The 21325-nt window shown below is 37.7% G+C and overlaps 1 protein-coding gene across 4 annotated transcripts in view; it reads right to left on the bottom strand.

Annotated features, from left to right (window-relative positions):
* Window positions 1-21325, bottom strand: part of SGMS2 (sphingomyelin synthase 2) — a 73710-nt gene that overhangs the window by 41623 nt on the left and 10762 nt on the right. For 2 of the 4 annotated variants that reach the window (XM_011361462.2, XM_023531360.1), the window contains one exon: window positions 3922-4004. The exons of the other annotated variants lie outside the window; for them this stretch is intronic. The gene's annotated coding sequence lies outside the window, so the exon portion shown is untranslated. The remainder of the gene's footprint in view (window positions 1-3921; window positions 4005-21325) is intronic. 4 annotated transcript variants of the gene reach the window in all.

The following is a 21325-nucleotide window of genomic DNA, read 5'->3' on the forward strand; positions in this document are numbered from 1 at the left end:
AGTGACATGCTCAGTTTGTGTTTTGTAAGGACCCCACTTACAATTGCTGAAACTTAGAAACCAAAAAGATAAGGATTTCTTACATTCAGCAGAAAAATGATCAGATCATCCCTATACCCAAGGGTAAATGTATAAGAGTCTTCATTTAATTGACTTTCCATAGCACCAGTGAGATGCTACCATCTGACCCAGGAAAGTAGAGTGGCTATGAACTCAGCCTATGTAGAGAGGTGAGCTGCACTCAAATTCTAGTTCTACCTCATTCTAGCAAATCACTTAACTTTGGGCAAGTCGCTTAAATCCTGTGTGTCTCAAAGTGAAGTTAATTGCAGCTACTTCATAAGGTTGCTATGAAAATTAAATGAATACTATATATAAAGAACAGTAGCTGTCACAATGTCTACTCTGGACTATATATAACATTTCAAACCATATAAATATAAATGCTTCTCTTTAGCTGCCATCTAATTTCTTTAGGCAAAGCAGCTTAAACAAATAGATCTTTCATAGTTTTCTATTTATCAGTTTTCTGTTTGAATATTTAAAATTTTTAAATGAGATGCTAATATACAATTGTACAAAATAAAGCTTTATTTCAAAATCTTTGGGCCTTATGTCCTATTTGGACAAAGATCTGCTGTCCTGAGTGAAATTTCTAGCACAATTTATTTGCAGATAAGCTTCAGGCACAGAGCATACTTAGAAATCAGACCGCCTAACTACATTCTGTGGTTATGAATCCAAAGGAATTTGAGAAAATCCATTCATTTAATAATTGAATTATAGAAAATTAAAGCAAGAAGCTTTTAAACCTAAATATAGACACCAGGAGGGCCGAAGAACCAGTTGTGGATTCACCACTAAACATATCGGGCAGCCTTCTTGTCGTCTCCATCCATAGCAAATGCTAAATCACTTTCAGAAATCGAAAAGATTACACATTTTACAATAGGACACAGACTACAAGTCAAGATATAATGCCAAAGGTCAATTAATTGCATGCTAAAAATATTTGTGTCACAATTAACACTGCAGACGGGATATTAAAATCTTTGCAAAGCTGATTGTTTCAGGGTCGCCAAGACCACTTCCAGTTCTCTGATTCACCAGAAGACTCGCAGGACCCCGCATACAGTTGTATGTGTGGCTATGATGTGTTATAGCAAAAAAAACAAAAGCAAAATCAACAAAGGAATAAGCCTCATGGAGCCAAGTGCAGAGGAGACTAGGAGTGAGCTGCCGAGGTCCTTTCTTTCCCAGTGGAGTCACACAAGCCAGGCTCAACTACCGGCAGTGAGCTGTGACATCTGTGACATGCTGTCTGCCAGGAAAGCTCATTAGTGACTCAGTGCCTGGGGGTTTTTACTGGGGCTGGTCACATAGACACCTACTGCCCGGCAAGTACCCAAATTCCTCCTGGAACGCAAGCAGGTATTCAACACGAACCATATTGCACAAACAGTTCTGGCACAGTGAGCCATTATAGTGGGAACCCCTTCCAAACCTAGGTCCCCAGACACCAGCCAAGGGCCAGCCAACCTTGCAAGCGGGTCTTTCTAAGGAGAGCAGGCTCAGGCCTTCTGTGATACCTCATCTTTGTAGACTGTCCTATTTCAATTAGCTATAAGACAAATTATAGGAGAAAGGCCTTACGTAGGTACATTATGAGCCTGAGAAGCATTTTTATCCAGTGTGTTTTCAGTATTTAAAATGTAGCATTTTTAATAAGGAAAAATGTTTTAAATTATATAATAGAAGATCTAAGATGGCCTTTAGTAGTCCTCTTGCATAATAAAAACAACTGAATTCTAGTCCTGTTTAGTTTTCTGAGCATTTTTTTTTCTTTTAAAAAAATACCACTGAAAATTCTCAAGCAATAGTATTTTTATATTGAAACTACTCGTAAGACACCATTTAACCTTCCAGGTTGGAAAAAAATCCAGACCCTGATAACAGTTAATTCCAAACAATGGTGAAAATAAGAAACCTTTCCAACTGGGATGCAATTTGACAACATCTATCAAAATTATACACACATCTTATTGTGTATATTCTTAATAGATCTGAAATTCTATTTTGCAAATTTATACAGATATAACTGCCTCCATGCAGAATAACCCATATACAAAGTTATTTACTGCAGCATTGTTTAAGAGTAAAGGATTGGCCACAACCCAAATGTCTATCAATAGGTCACTATTTAAATTGTGGTACATCCATACAATGGACTACTCTGTAACTGTTGAGAAAAAAAAAAAAATGAAGAAGCTCTTAGTACTGACATGTTAAACTCTCCTATATATACTAGGAAAAAAAAAAACATACATTATAGAGAAGTATAGTTGGCTATCTTTTACTTTACAAAGGGGCAAATATGAATTTGCTTATCTGTGCACACAGAAACCAAAAGGATGCATTAGACATTGACCACAGATGCTGGGATGGGATGGTTCAGGCAGAATTTGGGCGGAAGCTGTGACCTTGAAAAAAATGTATCAAAATGGTACCCTTGCAGAGTATTCCCTCTTTCTTTTCTAGACCCAAGTTATATCAACTGGGCATCTTTTTGGTTGGTTGTTTTTATAAGTTTCTATTGTGCTGCAGTGATGAAAACAGCATAAGATTGCTTCTATCGTATTTTCCAAATCAGGTTCCCACAATCTTCTTTTCGTCTTGTGTCTGTCTGCCATCTTGAAGGGGGTTTCCCCAGGACACCTCAGAGTGAGTCAAGTTCTCTGCACCTCCCTTCTCCCATTCGTTTGCTGAGAATATTTGGGAGGGTTTTTTTTTTTGAAGCTCTAAGAAAGCAGGGACTTTGTTTTGTTCTCTGCCTTGTTTGCAAAACTGAAAAAAGTGTCTGGCACACACAAATTGTTCAGTAAGTATCTGTTGAATAAATGAAGTCTTTTCTTTACCCAGCTTCAATGGGACAGACACTGCCAGACGAAGGGAGATATATCATCGAGGACAAATATTCAGAAATAGTTGTCATTCCCAGTATCGGCCCAATAAAGGCATTCAAAACTTAGCAACATTCCTAGAATTATTTTGAATTTTACAAGAGACAAACAAATAAGCCTATAGAATGCTGTGCTGAACAGCGACTCTTAAATATTCAAAAAATTTATTTTTAATTAATTTGGGATTACATGGCCCTAGAATCCATTTTAGGGCTGAAGTCTGGGCAAACACCTCACTAATTAGCAATAAGAAAAAAGGCTATCATGGGAATCAAATGAGTCCCAGGTGTAAGGTGCCCATAGATGTAGAGAAGAGAGAGAAAATATTTTGCATTTGCTACTGTTATTTTCAAAAATAAAATTATCAGTGAAATTAAGTTCAAATTGGTATAGACAATGAACTGACCGGCACAAAATCAATCACAAAAGACAAAACCTCCCTGCTCCCAGGCAGGTATGGAGTGGGCGTAACTACCCTCTGCCCCGCTTTATCTTTGGTTTACATAACTACAAAAGGACAACTTGGCTAGCAATAATTGCAGCAACACTGCTTAATAGGTGCACAGCTGATGGATGTTTCTCTGAAGATTTTTAATGCCACAAACTTTTCTTAATGCACGGCTGAGGCAGTTTCTGCGTGCTGTCTCTGCAGTCATGGAAAAAGGTTAGGAAATTTTGGTGTCATGTCAATTTTTCTTGCTGGCATTTAAGACAACATGCAAAGAGTGAGGAAACATCCATTCACCTGAAACAGCTTGAAATCTAACACTCTCCTGAGAATAAAATAGAAATTCCTGTGGAGTTTATGAAATAAATGTCTTAAATGGGAAAGAGAAGCTAGCAGAGACGTTGCAGGACAACTGGGAGGCAGCCAAGCTCCTGCTGATGCAAATTATAGTTCTGACATAGTGCCAGGAAGCACCAAACCCCCTGCGTGCAGATGGCCCACAGCGACTCCCACCTTGGTCCTTATAGCAGTCAACACTCCCGGTCTCGTGGCAGATCCTTTCCGTGAAGAGTGATATGGGGCAGAGGACGACAGCTCTAAAAGGTTTTAAAAAAAAAAAAAAAAAGAGAGGTTAAAGGATGATGCTTTGTTGTTACGTTTTGTTGGCTTCCTGAGAGTGGAGGTGAAATGAAGAGTTCTCTGATACTATGCCCAGGAAAATGCTGGCTCTAACAGGTACCAGCATTCTCAGGAGGAGAAAAGCAACTTGGCCATCCTTTCCATGAACATTTACTTAATAACTGACTCACTCTGTTCAGAGGGGGTGCAGTGCAGGCAGATTCCCATCCCTTGTGATGCCTGCATTCTAACACAGGAACAAACTAACAGATAAATAAGAAGACTGTGATAAATGTCACTCGGATAAGTAAGTCAACATTAGAGCAAGGCTGATGGGGCTGAGTTAGAGCAGGCGGTCAAGGACTCTCTCTAAGGGAATGATATTTAAGTTAAGACTTAATAATAATGGGGCAGGGCAGCCAGGCAGGTTTAAAAACAGCACTCCAGGCTAGGGGAGCTGCTGGTTCAAACACCCTCAGGCAAGAATGAACCCGGTGGGTTTAAAGAACAAAAAAGCAAGCACTACTGGAGCACTTTGATATAGGAGTAAAAAAGTGCAGAAGAAGGCAGAGGCCAGGTGACCAAGGGCTTTGCAGGCCAAGGAGAGGGACTGTCTACATACAGGGCAAACCAAGTGTTACGGAAACTGCCTGTGGTGCAGTATACGGTCAGACGCTGTCAAACAAAATGACAGACGATTCCCTCTGAAATATACACAGTTGCTGTGATCTTTTAATGGATTTTTAAAATAGACTTTATTTTTTAGAGCCATTTTAGATTCACAGCGAAATGAGCAGAAAGTACAGAGATTTCCCATATTCCCCCTGCCCCGACACATGCGTAGTCTTCTCCATTACCAACATCTCCCCACAGAAAGGTACATTTGTTATCATCGAGGAACCTACACTGACGCATTATTACCCAGTCTCACATAGTTTATATTAGGGTGCACTCTTGGTGTGTACATTCCATGGGGTTGGACAGGTTTATAATGACATGCACCTGTCACTATAGTATCATAGAGAACAGTTTCATTGCCCTAAAAATCCTCCGTGCTCTGCCTATTTATCCCTCCGCTCCCTTTTAATGGCTTTAAGCAGCTGAAATTTGGCTTGTGGGTGGAAGTGAACGTATGCCACTGTCCGGAGGTCTAGAGTTTATAAAATCACAATATGAATATCCTAAGAGTACATGCTGAGATCTACTACCGAACTGTACTTTGATGTGCGCGGGCGCACACACGCACACGTGCACACACACACACCCCCCCACACACACACACAACTGGTTAACAAATTTCATTAAATATATGTTTAACAATTACAGGATCTATATACCCTTCTGCAACCAGAAACTGATTTTCAATTGAGCTTCTACTTTCACCAAATAATACTCAACCATTAGAAGAGACTTGAGAAATAATGTGTCACTCCTAGGTATATACCTCCCCAAAATGAAAACATTCGTCCACACAAAAACCTGTATGCAAATATTCATTGTAGCACTATTCATATTAGCCAAAAAGTGGAAAGAGTCCAAATGGGCATCAACTGATGAATGGATAAACAAAATGTGGGGTATCTGTAAGTAAAATATTTGGCAATAAAAAGGAATGGAACAGTGACACATGCGACAACGCGGGTGAACCCTGACAACATTATGCTCTAAATGAAAGACGTCTTTATAAAGTTGAGTTAAGTTAGCTTAGATAAATACCTGCTAAATCAAGTAAGAACTGGGCTAATAGAGATTTCTCAAGGAGATGCATCCCAAAGGTCCAGTGCTTTTCAAGTACCTACACAGAGCCATATACAGAAACAAGCGAAGACTGTCAAACTGGTAGAAGCTGAAAGTTAAAATAGCTCAAAAACAGTAACATTTTATTTCTTAGGTAGCAAGCACAAGTCAAATTACAGAAGAGATAGCTGCTCTTGGGCTGTAACTTAAGTCTATGACGATTATAATCATTTGCAGCACAGTATTAATAATACTAATAATGTAGCCAGCTCACAAACTTCAATCAAATACAAAGCTAAACATGGTGCTTTTCATTTAGTCAAACTTAAAATGTGTGCCCTTGCCAAAACGAAGAATGAAAAAAACAAAAAAAACAAAACCAGGGTACATGGTAGAATGCAAATTCATATTTACTGGTCCAAAAACTCTTTGTGTATATATCCTAATTTTGTGTCATGTTAAGAAAGGATCCATTTTAAAAACTGTCAACGGAAGTTCATGATTTAATCTGAAGAATATGTACCATGCATGACTTCAAAAAGGAATAAAGTAAATGATATAACTTAAAAATACGACTATGAGAAGAGCATTGTAGAATCAGAGAGCCTGGTAAGTAAAGATCAGGAGTACTGATCACAAGAGGGAGGGATCTTGTTCCACCTGCTCTTGATAGGGAATCAGGGCTGTCAGCATGGATTCTGAAACTCAACGTCACACTTAGCACCTATGTGACTCCAGGCACACCACTTAACCCCCTTGTGCCTCGGTTTTCTCATCTATAAATAGGGGTAACTACAGTACTAACTTCTGAGGATCCTCAAGAGGATTGAAGGATATAATATTTATAGAAAGCTTAAAAATAGCACCTTGTATATAGTATGCATTATCCACATCTGTTAAATGACTAAAATAGAGACAAAGAGAGCAGGGGTAATAGAGTATATTAGTTAAGTCTTACAAAATGACTATTTGGCTCTCAACAACTTTGTAGCAACAATAAGAGAGAGAAGAAACCAATTTTCTAAACACAGAGGGTGCGTATGTATCTCCATATCTATGTGTTTGGAGAAAGGGGAACAGAAAACCATGTTTTGTACCCCAGAGAGAAAACGCTTTTCTTGACACTTAGCTCTAATATGGTCACTTCAGGTCTGCACACAAGAGGCAATGAGCAAGAGCACAGACCAGGCAGACCACCGTGTGATGTCATAGGACAGTTTTTCATTGTGTCCCTCAATAAATTCCAAAGCATAACTCTCTAGCGTATCTTTGGGAGGAAGCCAAGGCAACGCGATATAAACAAGCAGCTCGGATGGTCTGGCTCGCTTGAGGGACACAACTGCTCCAGACACCCACCCTGTACTTCCATTTCCCTCAGCCATGCGTCTGATAAGGGCCAAGGAAAGACAGTTCTAAATTTGTGGAACAAATTCTCTAACATCAGGACATGGCCAAAATGCAGCCACATAAAAACACTAAGCAAACCTGATGCATTGAAAAGGAACTTCCCCCAGAAGTATCTGTTTTTAAGTCTAATGGACTTGAGAGTCATTGTTTGGCAAAAGAACAGCCATAATCATCTTGGGGGATTAAACAATTTAGAAGAATATTCCTATTTGTCACAGTCATCTCAGGCTCTACTTAACAGTTAAGTGTGGAGCTTTTCCAAATTATGAAAGCTATTGTGGTTAAGGCACATTTTATTCTAATTTGGAAAACAGATGGATTTTTATTTTTAAAGACTAGTTATTAGAGAGCAAATCTTAGCTAAAAAGAGACCTTTGCTTCTTTGGATGTTCCTGTACCATACATGGAAGATATAATACAGCTGAACTTCATGGCTATTTCACAGGTCTCTGGATAAGCTAATGTCCCAGAGATTTGTCATCTCTTTCATTCCAACAAGGAAAGCATGCTGTTCTTAAGGCTAATTTTTAAAGTTTTTCTTCAGATGAAACAGTGTTAATCTTAAAGTTGTAAACTGTAGCAATATATTTTCATTTTAATACTTGTGGGGTATTACTATAGCTGCCAAAAGAGAGTGGAAATATATTTCTTTACTTGCAGTCCACAGGCACTAAATGTAGCATTCTACAAGAAAGAAGAGTAAAGGATGGTGTGTATAATTAACCCCTAAGCATCTTGGACAAACATCACTTTCATGTTTAAAGAAGCCTCTCTTAACTCGTCCAGACTAGATTAGAGCCCCCTTCGACTGCTCCACATTACTTCACACTTTTTCTCCATTGTAACAGTTTGCTAATTATAATGATTTAATCAACTATTGGTAAAGATGAACTGATATCTTTTCTGTCAGACAGTACACCCCATGAGGGAAGGGACCATTTTTGTTACTTTTTCTGCTGTCTTCCTATACACAGTCAGAAGTTTTCTTCCCCACTGACTTCCTCTTTATAAGATAGCCAGCTGTGTTCCTAAAAGCCCATGTAGCTCCTTGCAAGTGAGATAAAGGCACTGAAGTAATCTCACATAGAGGGAAAAGGGAAGTACTTTATAATATTATAAAACCCACAAGTTCGAAGCCTTGAAGATTTTTTCAGAAGCAGAGTCCTTGGATGTACATATGGCAGATGTGAATGAGGAGGAAGGAGAAGAGGAGCAGGGGAAAATGACCCACTAGTTTAGATGGCTGCTTTAAGAGCAAAACTGTATCATGAGAACTCGAACGGTGCTTTCTAATTATAGACTTGTAAATTTAAACTATCTTGAAAGATCACTCTGTACTTTCCTCTAATACAGGCTGCATTAAAAATATCTCAGAAATAGGATTTTTCTTTAAGCCCACATAGGATGGTTGAACAACAGATTAAAAAGCCCTGTGTCTGGCAACCTCTGCTTTCTACAGTTTTTCTGTGAGGTCTTCCATAAAGAAACAATTGCCAATCAGGTTCTTTCCTTCATGCCACAAAGTTGTTATTGTTACATCTGAACTCCTGAAACTCCTTAGAGTAAAAGTCATAAGAAATGACAAGAAGGTCACATAGTATAACAGTAAAACCTAAATAATTATTTAATTTTATAAAATGCTTTCAGACCTTCAGTGACAAAAAGAAATAACCCTTTATATTTTAACATTGAAAATGAGAAAGTGTTTAACCTCACCAGTGAGCAAAGAAACCCAAATCAAAAAAGTGGGATGCCATGTTTTATGTAGGAAATTGGCTAAAAAAAAATACGAAAACCAAAAAATCAAAAACAAAATCATCAAGTTGATCTGCAGGACTATTGTAAAATACATTTCTAATATTTTAAAACACCCTAATAACGTAGCTCAGAGTCTCTGACATTAATAATAGTGAAAAACTGGAAATGACTAAGTGTCCAACAATAGGGGACTACTTAAATAAATTGTGATAGATGGATACAATGGAATACTGAAATACTTCTTTACCATGTTTAGCAGGGAGGGACAAGAGCTTCATGATATAGTCAAGAATACAAAACAATGATATGTGTATGGCCCTATTTATTCTTTTTTTTTTTTAAAGCTGTATGTATAAGCAAAACATGCTGGAAAGATAATGCAAAATGTTAACAGGTGGTAGATGTATAGATGACTTAAATTTTCCTATTGCTTATACAGGGTTAAAATTTTCTAAAATAAACATGAGTTATTATTACTAAAAAGTTAAAGAGAACATGAGTCTAAAACTCCTAACACAAATTTCCAAGTATCAGCTACTGTATTAATAGTCTCTAAAAAAAAGTTTGTCATGATAAGCACACAGTCTGTTTAATATCATCATGTACTAACGATAAAAATAGTAAACCTCATTTTTCATTTTGGTCACTGTATGTGGGGTAAGCAAATAAAAATATTCTGTCCTAGAAACTTAAAAGTTTTCTTTTTAGCAAGATGTCATTTGTGGTGATAGACCACCAGGTAGCAAAAAAGTTAGCCTCTCTGGGTAAATATAGCATAATTATATAGTTTATAAAATTAAAGTAAAATGTACATATTTACTATGATTATTACTTTTGCTCAAATAAAATCTTCTCTTTGAAAATAAAAATGAAAATTGAAGTAAAAATGAAACTAGACAAATATGAATCAAGATAGAAACAAATTCTGGAGGGGGAGTATTATTAGAAAGAGGGCTTCCTGAGAGAATTCACCTATGGTCAAGGAGAGAGGACATTTGTTGGGAGTCAGAGATATACATAAGTGTTATAATAAAAACTGCAAAGATCCTACAGTATATACACCTGAGTAGGTTAAAAGTATGAGCAGACTAGCCATGCCTGATTAATCTAGATAGAGCTAAATTTCGCTAACTCTCCAGCTTTTGTTTAGGATTCTCCTTCAGATGCCCAGCCATTCAAATCTCTTGGATCTATAATCAACTTACTCAGTTTTTTTTATTTTTCTCTCTCCTAATCTTTTGCTATCCTTGTCCTAAGATTTCTAAGAGCTTGCTTACTCTGGCCTCCTCTCTAGTTAGCAGTTTGCTTCCCTTGTGAGAAACTTGTTTTAGAAAATCAGTATTTTGTATTTACTTTAACTCTTTTGTACAAGAGTTTACCTTGTGCATCATTATCCATCTCAGACATCCTCACCCAACAGATTTCCAACATTCCTTCTAAGCAGTCTGAAAGCAAATTACATATGGGTACATTTACATAATCTTCTATTTTGCAAAGCATCGTCTTTCAAGGTATTTTAAGTCTTGGAGAAAGAACAATGTTCAGAGAACAAAATGAGAGTCAAGAAAGTAAACTCTAAGGACCTCCAAGAGCTATTCGGTGTCCGAATAAGGAACAATTAAAGTACTAAAAATAACTGGAAAAGAGGAAGAAGAAAGAATGCAGTGAGATGAGGGGCACACTAGAAGTTTGTGCAACTGAATGTTGAGCAAAATAAAGGACGATTAAGCAAAGCACCCAGATTCCCAGGATGATGAACACGTTTTGGGGGTAGGGGCGAGAGGTGAGCAGCAAGATGTAACCCGAGGTCCTGCTGGTGGAATCAGAGGTGTTGCTCAGGCTCCAATGCACTGTTACAAAATGAATGATGATGTTGACCTAGTAAATAAATCAGCCACATGCTTTTATCTTGAGTTTCTAAGTCATGCGTGATCAGAGGTTATACCTCAGGATACAGAAAGGAGAAGTTTAAGGAGTAAACATTATGAATGCCATTGTCAATAATCACACTACTCTCCACTTGCTTTCAGAGCACGATCCTAAGATGCTGCCTTGATCTCAGAATGCGGCACTCTTAAGAGACAGATGAGGGTTAGCACATGGCAAAAGAACCTTTGAGGTATTCCCTCCACACCCTAAAGTGTCTAAAGCTTGCTATAGGGAAAAGTAAAAAATAATTCTTATTCATCCTCACAGAACGGTTTACGGATAGTAAATAATCCCAGTTTTCTATCACATTTCTAAACAAACAAACAATTGGAAAGAAAGGGAGTAACTTTCTCAACTTGATAAAGAATATCTAGAAAACCTACCGCTATTATCATACATAATGTTGAGAAGCTCACAGCTTTACCACTAAGATCTGAAACAAGGCAAGGATGTTCCCTCTCTCTACTGCCTTTTAACATGAAGCTGAAAATCCAAGCTAATGCAATAAGAAAAGGAAATAAAAGGCATACAGATTGGGAAGGAAGAAATAAAACTGTCCGTTCATAGACAACATGATCATCTATGTAAAAAATCTAAAAGAACTGAGAAGAAAAACCTCTTGGAACTAATAAGAAATTACAGCAATATTGCAGGATACAAGTTTAATATACAAAAGTTGATCAATTTCTTGTAAATCAGCAATGAACAAGTAAAATTTGAAATTTAAAACACAATCCTATTTACATTAGCAGCCCCCCAAAATAAAACGCTTAGGTATAAATCTGACAATGACAACAAAAGTTCTATATGAGAAAAACTATAAAACTCTGGTGAAAGATATAAAATAGAACTAAATAAATGGAAAGAGATTCCATGTTCATGAACAGGGAGACTCAGTATTGTCAAGATGTCAGTTATTCCTAACTTGAACCACAGAATGAATGCAATTCCAATCAAAAATCCCAGCAAGTTAGTTTGTGGATATTGACAATCTTATTCTAAAGTTTATACGGAAAGGCAAAATACCTAGAATACTCAATTTGATTTTGAAGGACAAAGTCAAAGTTTGAAACTACCTGGCTTCAAGACTTACTATAAAGCTACAGTAATCAAGACAAACTAGCATTGGTGAAAGAATAGACAAACAAGTCAATGGAAAAGAATAGAGGGCCCAGAAAGAGACCCACATAAATAAAGTCAACTGGTCTTGGACAAAGGAGCAATGAAAATACACTGGAGCAAAGATAGTCTTTTCAATAAGTGGTAATAGAACAACTGGACATCCACATGCAAAAAAAGAATCTAGACACAGATTTTATACCCTTCACAAAAAAATAACTCAAAATAGATCAGAGCCCTAAATGCAAAATGCAAAAGTATAAAAGTTCTAGAAGACAACATAGGAGAAAACCAATTAACCCTGGGTATGGAGGTGACTTTTTAGATATAATACCAAGAGTATGATCCAAGAAAGAAAGAAGTGATAAGTTAGACTTCACTAAAATTAAAAACTTGTGTTCTGTGAAAGACAATGTCGAGAGAATAAGCAATGGACTGAGAGAAAATATTTGCAAAAGACACATCTGATAAAGGACTATGATCAAAAATACACAAAGAACTCTTAAAACTCAACAACAGGAAAACAAACAACCCGATTAACATGGGGCAAAGACCTCAACAGATTTCACCAAAGAAGATATACAGATGGCAAATAAGTATACACAAAGATGCTTCACATCATATGTCACACAGAAATGCAAATTAAAACAACAATGAGATATCACTACACACCTATTAGAATGACTGAAATCTGGAACACTGACAACACCAAATGCTGATGAGGATGTGGAGCAAGAGGAATTCTCATTCATTGCTGCTGGACATGGAAAACGACACAGCCACTTTGGAAGACAGTAAAACTAAACATGCTCTTATCATATGTTCCTTGATATTTACCCAAAGGATAAACATATCTGCACAAATACACACACAGATGTTTGTAGCAAGTTTATTCATAATTGTCACAAATTGGAGGCAAACAAGATATCCTTAAACAAGTAAGCTGATAAATGAACCATTATATATTATGCAATAAAATATTATTCAATGATAAAAAGAAATGAACTATCTCAAGTTACAAAAAAAAAAAAGGGGGAACTTTATGCAAACTGTTAAGTAAAAGAAGCCAATCTGAAAAGGCTACATACTATATGATTCCAAGTATCTGGCATTCTGGAAAAGGCAAAACTACAGAGACAGTAAAAAAAATCAGTGTTTGCCAAGGGGTGAGACAGAGGAAGGGAGGGATGAATAGGGGAAGCCTAGGGTGTTTTTAGGGTAGTAAAACTATTCTATGTGATACTGTAGTGGTGGATATATGTCATACATTTGTCAAAACCCATGGAATGTACACAGAGTTAACCCTAGTGTAAACCAAGGAATTTAGTTAATGTATCAATATTGGCTCATCAATTGTAACAAATGTACCATACTAATGCAAGATGCTAATAATAGGGAAACTAGGGGATGAGGTGACATGGCATATGGGAACTCTACTTTCTGCTCAATTTTTCTATAAACCTAAAACTGCTCCGAAAAATAAAGCCTATTAATTTACAAAAAAGTACTTCTCAGAATTACCTATAAACTCATTCGTATTTAAGACTGCAATAATCTTTTCAAAAATAAGAAATGCTCCAAATATTGTGATTTAAGCTATAAAGCAACACTTGAACATTAATGGCAAAATGGCTCAGTTATGTCCTTTAAGAACAACAAAAATTTGCTCAAGCACAACCGCTGATCTAAATTTGTCTTATAATTCAAAAGCACTTAAGTCTTCTAAATGTAGAGAGCATCCTAAACACTGCTAAATGTTGATGTAACAACATCTGTGGTCGAGGCAGAACTACATTTTGTGGTATAACGTGTTTAGATCTGTAACTCCATCACTGCCCTCACAGGTTTTTATATTTTATGTACATATTTATTCCAACAGACATGAAGGCAATGCTTTGTATACCAAATGGCAGGGCACACCTTATTCCTGCTGAAAGTAAAGGCTTCATTCAGCATGCAGCATAAGCTCATACAGGGAGGGAGCCTAGCACAAATCTGTATTGTGCCCTCTGCAAAATTACACACTGATGAAACTATACCTAAGACTTGCTTTGGTTCCAAAATGACATCTTTATGACATCCCTTAAGAACATTCTCAAAGCCAAAGACACACTTTACTAGAGCCCCCTAAGAGAAGAGTTTCCAAGCTGTGTAACCTCAAGAAACTATGCTATCAAGAGCCTCGCTCTCAGCTAAGAAGATGCAGCTAACATGAGATATATCTGCCAATAACACAGAAATTTGAATACAGAAATAACAACCAGGTCTCAGAAGATATTTTTCCACCATTTGCAAAATTCCGTGTAAGTTTTATGCTGTGATTTTAAATTAAAACACTTCAATTTCAAACAGCCTTCTTAAGGCTTCTGCGAATTACATCTGCAGTTTGTAACTGCACATGGAACCTGTGGTTGGTCACCCTGAACACCTTTCGTAAAGTAGCACTCCACTGCACAATAATTTTGCTCTTCAGTCCTAACCCAAAGGGTGTGGGATCTTTGAGCCTCTTCCTGTGGAAGCACCCTCAAATGGAGGCAGGCCCGAAGGACTCTGGAGCCCCACCTCCAATTTCCCGTTGCAGTCACACTCTTAGCTTGTTCTGCTTCTCATTGACAACTGTGTCCATGACAATTCACAGCTGACACCACACCACTTCCACTGCTTCCGTTTCCACACACAATATTTACTGGTGACACACGTCAAATAGTCAATAATAAAGCCTGCTCATCAGACAGCTATATTTGTTAAATTCTGGTTATGTTTAAAGAGTCAATCCGAATTCTCTTTAGAATATAATCAAATTTCATTTAAATGAATAAAAATGTTTTTGAGGACAAGTGATTCCAAAAAAATAATTTTTGTCAATATTTCCTTCTTTTAAGTTTCATGTTGGAAAGGATCAGAGGATTCTTAGATTTCAAAAACAGCTAATTAATTACTAGTATAAAAAGTGAGTCTGTATGCCACCCTAAGATTGTTTTACAAAATAGCATTTTAAAAGTATGGTTTGGGTACATCAAAAATTCAGCCTCATTTTCTTTAAGGATGATGGCAGAGTAGGGAAGGGGTTCAACTGCTTGTACAAACGAGGCAAAAAAGAACAGAAAAGAAATCTGGGGACTAATATCATATATTACCTTTATTTCGTTTTTTCTACTAAGCCATTTAGAAAGAACTTTTATAAATTTCATCCTTCTGGCTGTTGTTTCATAATTTTCCTTCTCCTTGCTCGCCTATTAAAGGCAACTGACTTGTCAAGAAGGAAAACAAAACAAAAAAGATTAAAAGAGAGAGAAACTGTAGGTTTACATTATACCATTGGATGAAGAATCTTGGAAAAAATTAATATCTATAGTATATGTGACTTAGTGGTTGACAAAGAAACAATAAAAAGCAATCACTGCAAAATTTAAAGTGGTTTGATGAGACTGAGCCTACCTCCAAAAGTCTTTGAGGCACAACTGGAAATTATAAGACAGGTCATTCATTAAGACAGTTACCCCTTACTCCAGTTTCCATGACTATTTGCCAGATAACTAGAAATACCTTAATGTAAATTTCTCTCTCACAAACACATTAACACAGAGATTCATAGAAAAAGATCCAGAATATAACTTCTTTCACTGATTTCAAACATATTCCTGCATTCCTCCCAACCTAAAATACGTAACATGAATTATCCTTAATAAACCCATGCGCTTTAGACAGGTATAACCTTAAACTTTAATGACAAAGAATTTTGGTGATAAAGAACAGTTATTATTACCCTCTTAATTTCCTTTTCTTAAAAGTTACTAGTATTCTATATCTTTAGTTCACTTTTCTTCTCGATTCTTATAAAGTTGTCTTTGTAGACAAATGTGCTACCTCTGAAACAGAGAAGCAATGATCAGATTTTCACTTTTTATCCCGTCATGACTGTCATCATGTTTCAGAAAAGTATGGGAAGAGTCTGCCAAATTAATGCTCCTAAGATTGCAACTTTGTGCACATCTAATCTTTCAGGCTATAGAATAAAAGCTGAACTCCTGAATCTGGTCCTTTCCAAGAATGTCCTAGAAGTGGCACCAAATCGAGTTAAAGAAACTGATTAATACTGATTTTCCTAGTAATCTTAGTTTTTTCATCGAAATATAAAACTAGGCTAACTAGACTATTTAAGGATTTTTCATGCTCTACTTCCAAGATTTTTATCCTACCCCTCCCAAGCTCATGGAAGATTTTTTTTTTTAAAGTGTCATGGTAAGTGGCATCTATTACTACTGTTGTCCCTACTAGAGATGGTCTAAGCCTCAAGGAACTTAAAATCAAGTTGAAAACCCAATGACGCTATATTAAACCCAATAAAAGTCTATTTCTGATTGCTCTGAGATGAGCCCCACAGATGACTGACAGAGTATGCATTCTCAGTGGTGGAAACTTATATTCTAAGACTGAAAAACTGTTTTGTGGGCATTAAAGGGCATTAAAATTTCAAAGGAGGTAGGGAGTGGTTAAGAAAAACCTGTCTAAAAAGACAATAACAAAAAAGAAAAAAGGTTGAGAAACACTGAGAGAGGAACCCACGAGAGCTTTATATTTGCTACTAAACTGGCTAAATTACCTGAACAAATTACTTAACCTGAGTCTCACCTTAATATACCACTAACATCATGGGGTTTTTTTTGGCTGGATTCCAACTACATCTTCTCATCCTTCACTTCTCAAGTTTAATGTCCCTTTCTGAAAGGGATCCTTTCCTGGCATGGGTCTAATATAGGTCTTCCTCTTACTCTCTCTCAGCACTACTGATTCACTTTCACAATCTGTGGTTATACACTTGTTTCTTTGGTTTGATTGGATGTCTGCTACATTAGGTGGCAGGTTCCATGAGGGGAAGGACCACGTCTGTTTGTTTACAACGGTACACCTACTCTGACACAAAATAGGTGCGTGCTGGTTCTTGCCAAGCCCTTCCCCTTCATCAACTTTTATTTTCCCGAAATACTGAAGGATGTGCCAGGACCCTTTTCTAGAGCTTAACCTGAAAAGATGGTCTCCAATACTAGTAATTCACTAACGCTTTAAAACCACTTTGAGGTCCCCTTGGCTCCAGAGTATAACCTGCCAGAAAATTTCCCCTAAATTTCTGATCACTTATAAAAATTTTAGTGTGACTTTTATAGTTTTTATAATAATAAACTTGATATTAAGGAGAATGGGTTGGCGAAAGAATGTGCATATTTTTAGAATGCAAGACTGAATATCAAAATGCCTTTTTGTTCACTCTTCAAGATGTCCAGAGAACTTAAAAGACCTTCCCTTTCTTACTCCAGCGGCTGCTGTCCCACTGTCAGGTGCATCAATAACTGAGCTAACAGAGATGAGGCGATGAAGTCTAGGACACACCTGTTCCACATGTCGTGGGCAGGAAACCTAATGTAAAGGAGGCAAGCAGGTCTACTAGGCAGAGGGAAAGCAAACTTGAGATATGGGAAGTCATTTCAAATCAGAACAGCTCACATTTGGAAAGTATACTTCCTACCCCCCACGCCCCTGCCCCCGAAAATAGCTTCTGCTCATTTAGGAGGAGCCGAATCAGGAATTACTACAGTGAAATGAGTGTTAGTGAAAATATAACATGAGAAGATCAGGAAGATGAGACATTCTTTGGACTTCCTTACAATTAACGACTATATATATTTTTTCCTACTGTATCAAGACATTTGACAAGTTCTAAACTATAAGTTTAATTGGAAAAAGTAGAAGATAAGACATACATATTTGTGTGTGTATGTATGTATGCATGTACATAATTCATATATTTTATATATAGATCTATATCTCTATATAAAAGTTATGTGGATTAAAACAAAAAATACTTCATTCTCTCAGTTTCTATTAAATGTGGTCTTCAATTAAGGTGACCATATAATTTAACATCCTAACTAGGCCACTTTTGAGAGTGAAAGACAGCCTTACTAATAATTATGCCAAGACAACAAGTATACACTAGGGCTAGCCTGGGCAAGCCAGGACACATAATCACCTTGATTATAATAAATAAAGCCCACAGAAAATTGCAAGATTTCAGGAAATAAAAATCAGATGAACAATATTAAAATGTATCTCCTTTAGTAAAGTGTTTTCAAAAGTCGTTAAGAGATGAATTTTTAAAGACAAAGTCTACAAAGGATTTTGACCCTATGAGGCAACATTCTATTAAACAAAGAATATAAATTAAAGAACAGTAAATTATTAACATATAAAATTAATCTCTAATAGGAACAGAAGCTTAAACTAATATTTTCTTTAATTAAGAAAACCGATCCTTTCCGAAAACATAGGCCAACCCCATACAGACATTCCTGCTCCATAATCTCTAGTACCACTTAGTTATTTGTGTTACTAGGAAACATCTGCACAAAAACAAGATTTACATCCTCCTCTTCTCTTCTTCTACCTAAAGGAATAATCTCCATTATAGCAATACACTTAATATCTCCACAGCAACTAGCATAATTGGGGTGTTGCAACAGGAGGATAATGAAGCAGAAAACAAAGCAATAGTAGTGTAGAAGGAAAAAAAAAAAAAACACTTCCGAACAGCATTGGTGGGAAAAGAACTACCAAGGAAAAAAAAAGAAAACTCGCTAAATAGAACCCTTTTGAGGTCGCTAAGGTCAGTGGTTACAAGGCCTTTAGGTTACTTAAGTATGCAATAGGGCAAATAAACGTTTCAGAAATGGCGAAATGTATGGAGTAACTGCAGTGACTTCAAAAGAACACAGAGGTGGGGAAGAGATGAGGTTTCTGAAGTAGGTAAGACATGATTTCCGTAGGGGTCACAGAAGAAAGGACTAGACTAAGCGAGCCTTCCAAATCAATCCCTGGCAACAGGTGAGGTGAAGGAGGGGACAGAAGGAAAGGGGACGGAGAGGGGAGGAGGGAGGCAGCGGGGCAATCCTGGGCCAAAGACATTCTCAGCCCAGGCAAGGCTGCAGCTACAGAAGGCACAGGGAGCAGATTGAGAATCAGGAAAACCAGGCTCTTCATTGGCCTCTGTCTGACACAACACAGGAGTAAATAATACAAGCAAACGAGCAAGATTTGCGTATACTCAACTCATTAATTCAGAAAACATATATATGGAGCAACTGCATCATGTTAGAAAATACCAAAAAATGCATAAATTTTGCTCCATCCAAAAAAATAATAATTTCAACAGAAAATCATTTTACAATACAGTAGTCCTGTGACAGAGAAAGGCCTAAGAAGTCTTGGAGCAAGGAGGAGACACCTCTCCCACGGAGGTAAAGTGGAGGAGAGAGAGAGGAAAGCACCTTACAGGGGATGCCGGAGGTCAATTCATTTGTGCTTTCAGTCACTCCTCTAAAAATGGCTCCACAGGATCACCGCCGAAAGGAATCCTCCATACTACAAAGCCCAACGAGTACTGTGTTCTCACCTAACTCAACTGCTCAAGAACTTACAGTAGAACTGATCATTCCATCCTGCTTTAAGCCTGTGAGTCTGTTGGCTCTTCCAGTCCTCCTATGTCACTGGCTACTCCGTGGTCTCTCACTTGATCTATTAACTCTGTTATTCCTCAGGGCCTGATCTCTGTCTCTCTTCTCTCCCTACAAAATCTCCCTAGGTGATTCGAGACGTCCCATAAGATTATATATCATTTCTATGCTGAGACAACTCTGACCCTGATCTTGTCCCTGAATGTAGGTCTCTCAATCACTGCTGGCCATTTGATATCTATCTCCATTTGGATGACTAATAGGAAGCTCAAACTAATCGACGGCCAAAATAGAACTCTATTCCGTACAACCCCGTCACCTAGCAACACACTAGGAGTCCTGCATGGTTTCTCCTACTCTCTCATGTCACCCATCCAAATCTATCCTTAAGTCTTGTTGATTCTATCTCCAAACCTCTCAAACCCATCCACCACTCGCATCTCCAATACCGCCACTCTATGCCAGGTCACCTCCCTTCTCCTCATGTAGAATGCTACCACTAGCTTCATAACTGATCTTCTTGCTTCTACTTGCCCCTTTCTACTCCACCCTGACCAGCAACCAGAGAGATGTTACAATATAAATCAGATCACGTCCCTCTCCTTCTTTGATCCCTTCACAATGCCTTCTCATTGCATTGGGAATGAGACTCATACTTCTTAGAGTCGGCAAGCTCTACCCACCCTGGTCCTGCCTGCTTTGTGACCTTCTCTCTCACTACTCTCTCTTGCCAGGACACTGCAGCCAAACTTGTGTAATGAAGCACAATCCCTCCCCATGCAGATGCATACTGTTCCCTCTGCTGGCTCCTTCTTATCCTTCACATCTCAGTGCAAATCTGACCTCTTCCAACCAACCTTTCCTGACGACGTTAGAGCAGATTTTCCCAGTCACTCTCAAGCGTTACCACATTTCTTTTAAAGAAGTCCAAATCCGCACTTATCTTTATTGGTTTTACTCGCTTATCATCTGCTCAACCTCCCTTTTCAATACCTTTTCCTCTCTCAACACACAAACTCAATCTCTTAAATTAAGGTAGACACTTAATTTACTGTTCACTGAACCCCTAGAATCAAGAATAACATCTAGTACGTAGCAAGTGCTTGAAAAATTGTGTTGAATGCATTAACCGGTTTCCAAAGGAACCAAAGAAGGCTTGGACATTTTCAGCCATCTGTGTAATGCAGGTATTTGATAAAATCAACACGTTTATGAAATCCAAAGCAACCTATCTCAAGAACTTGATGAGAACAGTGGCTTGCCCAGTGGCTGAACTTTTTGCTATGAAATCCGCTGTTATGAAATCCTTCTTCTCCATTTAATTATTCTCCCCACGCAATAGGACTGCACCACCCCCTTCCTTCCTCCCCTCCCTTCTCTCCCTCTCTCATACTGTGCCTGTTTTCTTACATTCTAATCCTATCTGTTCCTGGTAGACTGATATTTGATATCAACTAATGATTTCTCTGATCTAGTGGCTTGCTTCCAAATTTGTCACAATAAGCTAGTGAACAAGAGCGCATTAGTAAACAACATAATGTACATAAATAGGCAAGGATAGGGAAAAGGCGGTGATGGATAAACAGGTAGACAGTGAGGTGACAAAGATGAGTTAGTTACATGTGGTGAGGCACTGGGCCTGAAACTAGCCCAGATGTTGCACACATCCTGTTTTATAGCTCACAAAGGCATATGAGCAGCCATCTTTTCTATATGTATAAATCTAATAGTCTAAATATTTCATTTATAGGCCCAGGCACAACTCCTGGCATCAAAATTCACAAATTTCCATGACGGATAACCTTAGAGATGTTTCACTGTACCATTCAGCCTATTCCCTC

This window comes from Pteropus vampyrus, unplaced genomic scaffold (genome assembly GCF_000151845.1).
Source record: "Pteropus vampyrus isolate Shadow unplaced genomic scaffold, Pvam_2.0 Scaffold67, whole genome shotgun sequence".
Lineage (NCBI taxonomy): Eukaryota > Metazoa > Chordata > Mammalia > Chiroptera > Pteropodidae > Pteropus > Pteropus vampyrus.